The sequence below is a fragment of the Phyllostomus hastatus genome, unplaced genomic scaffold (genome assembly GCF_019186645.2).
Source record: "Phyllostomus hastatus isolate PE091 unplaced genomic scaffold, TTU_PhHast_1.1 phas_contig_40, whole genome shotgun sequence".
NCBI lineage: Eukaryota > Metazoa > Chordata > Mammalia > Chiroptera > Phyllostomidae > Phyllostomus > Phyllostomus hastatus.
The window spans coordinates 47,636,475-47,648,977 of NW_025333872.1; positions in this window are offsets into that span (position 1 = coordinate 47,636,475).

Consider the following 12,503-nt stretch of genomic DNA (forward strand, 5'->3'; position numbering starts at 1 on the left):
TAAAGACAAATATAAGCATATCATTTCAGTTCTGGAGAACAATGACTGATACAACCTCTCTAATCCTCAGTTTCCTTACCTACAACAGAGCACAGTAGCTATACCACTTACTAGGCTCTTAGCACAATGCCTGAAACTCAATAGGTATTGGTCATAATTATAAACACTATTACAATGGACAAGTTCATCCACTTACTTTTTTCCAAAATGTATCCCAATTTGCTTTCATCGATTAATGGCCATTATTGTTTTTTTAGTTACTGATACATACAAAAAGTTGGGGGTTTTTTTCTTGCCAAAGGATGGTGCCATGTACAATATCATTGCATGTTTGCCAAAACAGGGTCACTGTTTAGGCCAACCTAATTTCTGTTTTTTAAAAAATACACAATGAGACAGACATTTCAAAATGTCAAGTATTAAAAAAAGTATTATTTTGTTCCTGTATTCTCTACATAAAACAATATTACATGCCATGTAAAAGTTATTTCATTGATTTAAGTTAAATGAGGTATTTTTTCTTTCTTTTTTATATGTCCAAATATAACTGGACCTTCAAAATTGGAATTCTTCTTACAACCTGGAGAATTTCTTAAAAATTATCCTAGCAAATGTGATTGACAGCAAAGATATTATGTCACTAGGATATCATTAAACCAGAAACTGGCAAATATTTTGAGCAATGCTTCCTCAGTGGAACTTGGCAAGTGTTACAAAGTTTGAGTACATATTGTTGCAATTACGCAAAATTTACCTTTCTCAGAAAGGTGCATTGAACTGTTTGTGGAAATTACTTGAGAATAAAAACTAAAGTTTTAAATTTTTTTTCTCAAGAAAGAAAATTTCTCTCAAATCAATCAATATTTTTCTTAATGTCACTATCTAGGACCCCTTTGTAAGGTACTCTCTGCAGGTCCAGGGGGAGAAAGGCCCTGAGTTTGCAGTTGGGAGGCCATTACTCATAGTGCTGAAGTGTCATGGGGAAGTCATTTAGCCTCTCTGAGCCTTAGCTTTCTCATCTGTGAAAGGGGAGGATTGAACTAAATGGCTGCAAAGTATCCTAGCAAGGATGATTTATTTGCAGAGAGGCTCTCCTAAAATAGCCTGAGTAGAAGGGTGAGACTGTATTAATTAGGGTTGGATGTAAGCACTCTAACAGTGTTACGTGGGCTGTCTGCCTGCACTTTGCTTATCTCTGTTTCTCTTTGTGTTTTGGCCTCATTGTTCTACCACAGACACCCTCTCAACACAAGGCAGGTGAGAGCGCCTTCAGGAATCTGCACTCTTCATGGCTCATGGTTCAAAAGGAAGACAGACCCTTTTTGTTCCCGTGTCCATACCAAATCTCTGGGACAACCTTCACTGGGTCACATGCTCAAAGGACCAGATGGATGATATAACTGAAAGTCCCACCACAGTCCACAGTTGGGGGAAAGATAAATGAGTGTCGAGCAGACAAAAGTCGGAAGTGTCACCGCAGACTGACATAGGATATGATGAGGAAAACCTATCAGAAACAAAAACTGTCAGGCAGCCGCTTTCTCCGATAGTCTGTCTCTGGGACCACAAGTATTCTTACTCCTGCTTCTCTTTCAGTATCTATTCCTTTGTCCTCTCTACGAAAATATCTTTTCTTAAAAACTCTTTTTGTTTCTGGCTCCCCGTGACCTTAGCTTCCATGTGCTCTGCCTCCCCCTAATGCAACACTGGCCCAACAGTGTGACCACGCAGCTCAGCTCCGTGCTGTCTCCTGCCTCAGCTAGTTCCCAATTCTAGACATTCAATGGAAAGGATGATTGACAGGGGTCTGGTTAAGTTCAATTGCTCTTTCCTAGCACTGTAGGTGGGTGTTGTATTTTGAAAGGGCAATGAGTTTCCTGTCTACCTGCTCTACTTATCTTGCCTAACGTACATCCTTTTTCACTAAGATACACAAATATACACACCCTCACATCTTGCAGGTCCCTCCAAGTACAAGCTCCTTCCTGCCTCAGATCCTTCCCTGAACTGTGGCCTCTGCCTTGAATGCTCTTTTTTCTGCACTTGAATTTGTTTCCCCTCCCCAGCTTTCCCGAGACATTAACTAACATACAACATTATGTAAGTTGAAGGTATACAACATATAATTTGATGCACATATATATTGTGAGATGATTACCACAACAGGGCTAGTTAAAACCTCCATGCTGTCGTATAATCACCATTTGTGAGTACACAGTAAGCGCAGTGAAGATCTACTCCTACAGCCACTTCCAAGTATGCAACACAATGCTGTTAAGTCTGGTCACCGTGCTGGACGTCACAGCCCCAGAACACATTCAGCCTGTAACTGGGGATTTGTGCCCTTTGACCAGTATCTCAAAGCATCCCCCCATTTTCTCCCCCAGGTCCTGGTGACTACTGTTCTACTTTCTGTGTCTGTAACTCTGACTTTTAAAATTTCTGCACATTTTTATGATCTATTTCAATGTATCCTTCAATTTTGGCTTAAATATCACCTTCTCTGACAGGCTATCCTTGCTTACATAATGTGAAGGTGTGTCCTGAAATTCTGTAGCATGATATCCTTGTGTGTGTGTGTGTGTGTGTGTGTAAAATCTTCTACTTAGTGTCTTTCTCTCCCCTTCTATGCAAACTTGCATACAAAAGAAACATAAATTTAATTTTTCTGAAACTACTATTTTTAGCCTCTGCTCTTCCAAGTAGCAGAAACTTAATCTCAACCTCCTTGCAGCTGCATCTGTGTTCTGATGGGGTGTGGGGTGAGAGGGAGGCCCCAGCTGGTCCTTGATTGCCTCATCTCATATTGGGGCTGGCAGAATAGATTTACTCCAGGCTGATCTTTAATCAAATCCATCCATTTCACTGCTGCATCCTTCCAACTTCCATTTGCCAGTTGTCTAAGACAATGTCTTCAAAATTAAAGTTTTCTCAAGAACCTGTTTGTTCAGTAACAGGCTACCTTCCTAGATTGAGAAGGGGACCATCCAGTGCATCATGAAAATTATTTTCTCTTTTAATGGCTGAGAACTGACATCAAGAATAAGGATGTGAGGGGAGATGCACTAAAAAAGTTGGTCCACAGACTGCACTTACAGCACTGTCAACCCTCTAACTTTCACAAAAGCAAAATGTTTGGAAAAATATATGAAGCAGTATTGGAGCACAGTACACAACTCTTAGCTGTAACAATGACTTTCAGGACCTAGTGCTCCTGAATGAAATTTCACATGATCTGAATTTCTTTTTCAATCAATGAGCTATTTAAACAGTTTATATTCACCTACCTGGTATAGCATTATTTCTGACAGCAATTATAATTAATTTATTCTAATTAGAGAGAGTAATAGGCTATCATTTATTTTGCTTTTCAAATTATTCTCAAATCATTCTGCATCAACAGTGTTTATAGGGGTTCTGAGGCTGATGCCTACTATGAGACAAAGGAAAAACCTTGAGTTTTTAACCACAGTTCAATAGAGTCTCTAGGTAACTTTATTAAGGGGCACATGAAAGTTTGAGATAATGAAAGAGTTCATTTTTTTCATTGTGTTATTTTAATCCATAAACGTTACTTACAGGGTTTGATGACTGATTCATTTCTAGTTGTGAGGTAGGTGGGGAAATGTGCTTCTTCAATTTTGGGTGCTGTTTTGTATCCTATTCTGTCTAAACAGCATTCACAATCTGCCTAAATAAGAATATTTACACTGATACAATTTGGTCTTCTAATTAGGTAATAGCAGTCTCTCTTAACTCACCTAAAAAACAAAATACAAATGGTTCAAAATGAACCAAAATATTGTCACTAATAATTAGCAGCGTGTATATCAAAATACCATCCAAAATACAGAGCAAAGCTGGTCTCTTAGGGTAACTCTCCTTATGAGATTTATCCTTGTAACAGCAAAAAAGAGCTTTCCTGTATTCTATGTGGTGCGATAGGAAGAACATGAAATTTGGATTCAAATATCCTGGAGCTGACCCCTGCCAAACTTCTGAGGCCACACAGTTAATATGGAGATAAATGGACTGTTGTATTGCAAATCCCCACAAGACTACCTGCTGCTATAAAAGTCCCTTCTTGGACCATAACCTGTATGAACAAATGCTAGCATGGAGGAGGTGCAAGTGTAGATTACTGCTCCACCCCCAGGATCTGAAAGCTCTGAATCAAAACTTGCCTTCTGCATTTACCAGCTGCCAGACATCAGATAGATTAATCTCTCCCTGACTCATTTTATTACCTGTGTGATGAGAATAATAAAATAACACCTCCCTCATAGAGTTCTTGTGAGGATTTAATGAGTTAATTCATACAAGGCTCAGAGGGCTGACACAGACACCGGCCGGCAGTGTCCGCAGCCTTATGGTGAGACCAGATACATTCACACGGACTACCGGGTCCTGTGGAGGAAAAGGGATGGCACGGCTACCCTCTCAAGGGGAGGGTGTCTTGGAGCAGCCTGGCAACTCTCTCAAGAGGAGAGCGCCCTGATCCTTGCCTTCACAGGTTTTTTATTGGCTTTTAATTTGCACAGGAATACAGGTAAAGTTCATTAATTATTGTCAGGCAGTAAGGATCAGACAATAGATAACATACAAAGAACTCTGAGGGCCTATTCTGAGTCAGGATCTATCAGCTAAAAGGCTACAAAACTTTGGGAAACAAACTCATTTCTTGCTCGGACCATTATCGTTTAATTGAGAGCATTCTTAGCAAAGCAGGCTTCACAGGACTTTATGTATTCTTTCTCAGGCCTGATCACCCAGGGAGCCCGCCCTTTCCAGCACAGGACTACACCACCCTCTATCATTGTTTCAGGATTAAGTCAGACAGAGAAAGCAAGGCAGCCAAGAGATTAGGAGACTTCTCACAGACAGAATGAGGACTCGGGCTTTGTCAAACCCAAGGGAAGAAGGTCCATTACCCCCTTTTGCAGTAGCCCCCCAAGTCCTTCCCTGGGGCCTCCATGTGATCATGGCTATCTTAGGTTGTTCCCCCTTGGGAAATCTTACCCATCACTGGCTAACTGATCAAGCATTGGGGCCCAATTATGGAAAAAGGAGCAGAAGCAGTGCTCCTGCCAGGGAGATAAGCTTTGTCTCCTTAAAGGCTTCTGGTCCAACGGTTGCTCACTCAGCCTTAGCCATGGGGGGTTACAGCTCCTGAAACCAGGCAGGGCGGCTCCCAACAGAGGGTAGAGTGTGGGATGCACTGAGAATGAAATGAATACTCACTGCGATTATAATGATGCTGACGGCCAAGAGGTGCCACTTGGTACTGAATTGTCCTCAGTTCACTTCAGTTCTGCGCTACGGTTTTCTGATTGCTGCTCTCCCAAAGCCTCCCTTTCTTGTGGTTCTTTCTCTATGAAGTTCAGTTAATAACTGTGGGTTAGCCTGTGTTAAAATTCATTATTTATTTTAAATGCTCATCTTTTTCTGACTGTAAAAGAGTAATATACACTTGTTGCAGACAACTAGAAAATACATAAAAGAATAAAGAGAAAAAATAAAACTTAAGCTATGGTTTATGTGTTATGTGCTTCTTCCAACTATATTTTTCTAGGCATATACATGCAACAAAATTTGCATCACTTTGTATATACACATACACTTGTTTCTGGATTTTTTTCATTTAAACTTTAATCATGAACATTTCTCCAATTTTTAAATTTTTATTCAAATGTTAATAGCTACATAATATTCCATCATGCCTAGTTCACCACTTTCTCACAATTGAATATTGAGGTTATTATCCCATTTTTGGCTCATATAAATTATACTGTAAACAAAAACCTTTGTGTTTAAATATCTGTCCACATCATTATCATTCACTCAGGCCCTATTTTGAGAAATGACATTTTTGCATCAAAACACAATTGAACTCTTGATTAAAATACTTTTTGGAAATTGTGTATTTTTTTTACTTCTCTGGTAGAAAATAATACTTCATGGTCATTTTAAATTTGAATTATCTGACTATAAGTGGAATTGAACAGTTTAAAAACTATTTATACTTTGAATTTCTTCTATTGTCTATGTCTTTTGGCTAATTTTCTGTATAGAATTTTCTCTTTTCTGTTGCTGTTTGCCTAATTATCACTAATGTTAATGTTTTCCTTATTAAATTATAAGGGGAAAAATGAACCTTCCTGCACTTGTTGTCCCTCAGTCTTAGTCCATTTGGACTCCCTTAACCGAATACTACACACTGAGTGGCTAACAAACAAGTTTGTCACCACACTTCTGAAGGCTGGAAGTCCCAGCTCAGGGTGCCAGCATGGTTGAAGGAGGGTCCTCTTTCAGGTCCCAGACGTATCCTTGTATCCTTCCTCACACGGCAGAAGGGGCTCAGGGGCTCTGTGGGGTCTCTTTCATAAGGGCACTAGTTTAAGTCATGCGATATCCATCTTCATGACCTTCTCATCTCCCAAAACCCCACTTCCCAATACCAGCATCTTGGACATTAGTGTTTCAAAATATGTTGAAATACCATAACAGCACCCTCGGAGAACAGAGCTCCACTGCCTAACACTCCTGGTCCCTCAACCCCCACGCCCCCACTCACTCTCACACATTCCCTCTACTCCCAGCAATTCAGGATGACTTACTGGTGAGTTTAAGATAAGGAACAAGGCAAGTACAGCTTCACTTTCTCCAACATCCTGTTCTTCCATTATAGAAACAGTGGGAAGCACTCATCTCATCTGCTGCTCTTTGATGTAAGTTTTAAAGGGGCAATTCAGTATGGGAGACCTGGGGTTTCCCAGAAATAGTTGCTATGGCAAAAAAACAGAGCAGGAAAGGGGGTAGGGAGAACCATGAATGAGGAGTGGCTTAGGTGGTTGCAGTTATAACTAGGGTGGTTGGGGAGGCCTCACTGTTCTGTACAATTCTCATCATTAAGTCCACTTAATCACACCCTGTGGATTATCCATTGTACCTACAGAAATGAGGCTGAATCATGAAAAATTTTTGTTGAATTTTAGGTCACAAAAATTCCTTGGTACATCATTATTTGACACACATAATTCATTACCATCATTCAGTTGTACCCATCAAAGACTGTTTTTGCAGTCTCCTACGAAGCCCACTATGAAGGTAATCAGAAGATGTTTGAGACACAATTTCTCGATGCCGGGAAAGTTACACACAATTTATCCCCTCCCACTCAAGTTCCTTTCAAATGTCAGTCCAATGACAAAAGAAAAGAAATCTAAATATGCACTAACTTTGTCTGCCTGGTTATCCTTAAAAAACATACATGACAGTTGTCATTTATTGAAGATATGGTCAATGTCAGATAAGATAGCAAATTTAATGCAGAATCCTTCTATGTTTTTATAATCATTTTACAACCTTTCAAACTTACCTCTTCCTGTCTTAATTTTACAGTGATTTCACTCAATAAAGCAGTTAACAAAGCAATTAATGCATTCAATTTTTTCCGCAAAAGCCACAACTCTCTTTTTGCATTTACATTTCATTCACATTCCATATAATTTCACTATATAATTACAACAACTACAATTGATTTAAACTAATTTGGTAGCAATGATCAAATAAACTTGACATTTCACAGGCAAATCAAAATAGTAGGAATGAGCTTTTTTTTTTTTTTAAGAAAAGTGGTGGTTATCTTACAGGATGAGGTGGCCCTATCAAACAATAAAATTAAAATGTAAAAGCACTCATTAAAAGTGGTTTAATGATGGTTGCTATAAAAAAGCCTAGTGTTTTTCCTTCCATTTAGCCAGGATTCTGGTGGAAAGATTTTCCCTTAAGTTAGCATTTTGTTCTTTTCTGTCATGTTGACTTGTAGGGAGTAGCCTATGCTGGTGTCGGTCAGGGGCAAGTTATGGTTTATGACAGGAGAACAGAGAGATGCCAGGATCCAGGAGTTGGCCAACTAATCACATACACAAGGGGGGTTGGAAGAGCAAGCACAGTCAGGGAAAGGGAGCAGATCTGACATCCCTAAGTGATGTAACCAGTGATCAGGCTTAGAGAATATTTCTAGAAGACTAGGCAGAAATCAGGAGGTATAAAATCAAAGCAGTCAAAGACAGGGATAAATGAAAAAGCACACGCAGTCAATTCCTTGAAGGTGGAAGCAGCTGGATACCACCCTTCAATCAATACTACTGACTGGACAGGGGAAGCCAATCCCTACGGAAGTGAACAGGAGGGAGCATGAAATCAGCTCTGTGGCTAAGCTGATAAAGGGAAGGAGGTGCACTTCATTTCTAAGTGGGATTTCCTCGAGTTAGATCAGGGTAGTGGACCCCTTTCTTCAGAGCAGTCATGATACTGTACCGATGCTATGTCCAATTCCATAACCGAGGCTGCCCTAATCTTGCTAAGGATACTTGTCACCAGTTAAACACAGAGGAAATGTTTGATGTAGCTCTGTGGATATTTGTTAAAGCCCAGATATGGAAAGAAAATTACAGAAAAAATTAGAGCCTTCTCAAGAACCCAAAATTTGGGGGTATGTGGGGTTGGGGTGGGCCAAAGGAGAAAAACTAATATCCAAACACTTGGTCTTCAGAACACTAGGAAACCTGTATCAGTAATCTGTTGGATTTTAGATTCCATCTGCATCTAATCCTCCTGTGGTCATTTTTAAAATACGGCCACAAATTCTTTCATCCTAATCCTAGCAAGAGGCAAGGGTCTATATCCCCTCCTCTTGAATCTGGTAGGTTGTGGCTTGACAAATGGAGTATATAGAAGGGACAAAATGCAACTTTGAGAACAAATTATAAAAAACCACTCCGCTTTTGCCTGGTTTGCTGCATACCTCACTTGAGAACCCTATCCTGCCAGGTAACATGTCCGGCTACACTGAGGCCATAACAGAGAGGCAGCAGGTAGGGGCTGAGGTCAACAGACCCAAGGTTGAGCCACCCTGGGGAGGTACCCAATATTTGAGTCACCGCACCCAACTGAAGCCCCAAACACCAGGGAGCAGAGGCAGAAATAATGCCCTGCTTGAATTTCTGACCCATAGAAAGTGTGAACAAAATTAAATGGTGGTTGTTTTATTCTACAAAGTTGGGATGATTTTTTTATATAGAAAGAAGTAACTAGAATAATTTCTAATACTCTTGTACACTGTTTATGTGCACCCCCTTACCAAGCTACACACACACACTCAGGCACACACATTTATAGTCTGCCTCTTTCCTTCTGAAGAGAAAAGAAAATGCTGTTTTTGCTGAGTTTCTTCTACACCACTTTTGTGGCGGCTGTTGTTATGAGAACTCCTCAGGGGTTTTAAGAACAATCATTTCTTAGGAAAATATATAACTAATACTTAAAGAATATGTTTTATTGAAAACAGGCATGTTTGGGGTTTGCTATGGTACCCAAAGGTTAAATTGGAAGATTATATGATTTAAATCACTAAAAGATGGGAGTGGGCACCCACACACGTTTGCCCTGCTGTCCTCTGCCCCTCGGTAGCCTTGACCAGAGATCATCTTTCACTCCTAGTTCTGCAAGGCCAGTTGCACCCTGTTTGTTGCCTGGATTGGGAGCTGCAGATCTTTCTCACTATGAAAGAAGCAGATGGTAGAAACAAATCCTAAAACAAAATGGGAAATGGCTTTTACGCAGAAAGGCTACTCTTAAATCATCCTATATGTCATCTTTCTGAGGGTCACTTCCTTACAAACATTCTCAGCACCATCTCCATAGATGAATTTTTAAGAGAAAGCTGAAAGCATGTTTCGTTTTTCAATCCAAGCCCAAAATAGGTGATCCAAAACCCACATGACTACATGACTTTCTTTTTCCATTTTATATTTCTTAAATAATTTAAAAGCAAAACAAAGATCCATTGGTTAATTAAAACATTCATACATGAGGACAAATATTCCTAAGGTTTATTTTTTAAAACTATCAGATATTAAAAAATTCTCACTGTATTATTAAAGTTGTCTATTGCTTACCTTGTTGAATATCAGGTATACTATTAAAGAAGTCCTATAAAAATAATCCATGTTTCATAAAGGTGTTTATCAATATCTCTGTACCAAATGAAAATGGATTCCAACAGTCATAAATAAGAAATAAAGCTACTTTATTAGCATTATATTTACTAGCAAAAATGCCATGGTAATGGTTTTTTTAAGGAGCAGTTTAACTAAACTTAATTATTTTGTCAACGTGTAATGGTTTCAATAATGCACTTCAACCAAGGTCAGCTCTGTGTCATGCATTCTAGGCAGGGCATGTGGTATGGTGTGGCCTTTGTTCTTTAAGGACACCTCAGAAGCAGAGGTGAAAAGACAGGGAGGGGCATGATGTCCACAGCCCCTGTCATTGCTCAATGGACAAAGAAAAAAATAATGAGTTTTGTGAACTCATCTGATTGGTGTGCCAACATCACTTCCTGAGCCTGAGCCATCAAAAGGTGAGATTTTCTTGACTTTCACAGTTTTCTATCTATATTACACAGGATGACACCTGAAACAAACAACACTTAAATTGCAGCAGCTTAACACAGTATTTCTTGCTCATGTAATAGTGCAATGAGGGTGAGTGGTGGGCTCTGTTTAATGCAATTATCTCAGGATTGCAGATCCTTCTATTGAGTGAATCATCCATCCTTTTTTTGGAGCTTATTTATTTATTTTCAGAGAGGGGAAGAGAAAATGAAGGAGAGGCAAAGAAACATATCAATGTGTGGTTACCTCTCTCACATCCCTTATTAGGGACCTGGCCCGCAACCTAGGCATGTGCCCTGACTGCGAAGTGAACCAAAGGGTTGCAGGTTTGATTTCCAGTCAGAGCACATGCCTGGGTTGCAGGCCAGGTCCCCAGTAAGACCTGCATTCAATCCAGTGAGCTACACCAGTCAGGGTCGTCCATCCTTCTTTTGTTAGATCCTTTCCATTCACACAGCTGACAAGTGATAAGAGAAAGAAGGGAACACCTCTCATGTTCCCCTGGTCTACAGATAGTCTCATGGTTCCACCTAAATAGAAAATCTGCCATATATATCAAAAAATAGGTCTTATCCTGGCTGGTATGGCTCAGTTGGTTAGAGCATCATCCCATAACTAAAGCACTGCAAGTTCAACCCCCAGTCCAGGCACATATGGGAGGCAACCAATTGATGCTTCTGTCTTGCACTGTTTTTTCTCTCTCTCCCTTCCTCTCTAAAAACAATATAAAATAATGTCCTCAGGTGAGGATAAAAATAAAAAGTTTCTATTTTTCTTCATTCTATGACCTTTTTCTTTTTTATTTTTTTCCATTTTCTGAGTGGCTACTTCCCTCAAACTAATAGAAATATTATTAATGAAAACCCTTTCAGGTTCCTTTAAGATGTAGCCTGGTGTGCTAGAAATGTACTAACATTTGATGTAGTTATCATTGACATCTCAATAAATTGTTCCCATGATCTGTGAGAAAATCCAAAATCTTGGCTGAATAATCATAAGTTGGCATTTAAACTTTCTCATCTACCCAATTCCAGTTTTAGAAATCATATTTAAAGTAAAACTCCTAACATGACATCTATTCTTAGCTCTGATAGAAAATGATGCTGGTTATAGCAACGTAACTATGGTGTTGCCATGGTTATCTGCCTATTAATGATTAAACTTGCTTCCTTATGCTCATTAAAATATATATTTTGAAAACAAAAAAGGAAGTTTCAGTTTATTAGCAGATTGTAAGGCCCAATTCTCAAACAAAAGTTTGGATATTAGAAACCATTTCAGGCTCTGATGTTTAACAGACTCTTCTCTTGTGTCCATGGAATGTTTGCATTTGTTTGTTTGTTTGTTTGTTTTTGTTTTTTTCTTCATTAGCTACAGCAATCAGTCCTCAAAGGGATAAGCACTTTATACATCATAGAGTCATTATAGTTTCCTGGGAACAGACAAACTCTGTGAGAGATAGTGTAAATTATGCAAAAATATAAATTTGTTTAAAAACCAAAAAGCCTTAGCAAATGGAATCTGTTTACTCATTTCAATTATTTAATAGACTCAGCCTTCTAAGTCTACACACAAAGATATCACCATAAATTCCAAATCAAAGTTTCAGAGTCATAAGAATAAGATTAATAAGCATAGTTTTTCACAGAAGTGACTTTGAGACCTATAATGCAAGATTATTGTATTCTAAAAAGCACTCAGATGTTTCTAGGTACTTCCAGATTCCAACACAGCAGATAGTTTAACTCCACACTTTTATAGTCCACATACTGCAGGGTTTTTTGGAATAGACTTAAACTTTGGGAACTGTGTACAAGATTCCCACATCTTCAGATTTCTTAAATTCTGTATGAGACAAAAACAAAAAGGAATTATGTGGTAATATTTATCTTCCTGTGCTTCTCTGTTTGTTTGTTCAATAGATGTTTCCTGAATGCTTAATATGTGCCAAGCCTTGCCCTGATGCTATGGGTAAAAAAATAAACAAAGCAGACATAGTTCCTATATTTAAAGAACTTTCAAAAATACCAGTAAGAAATGGTG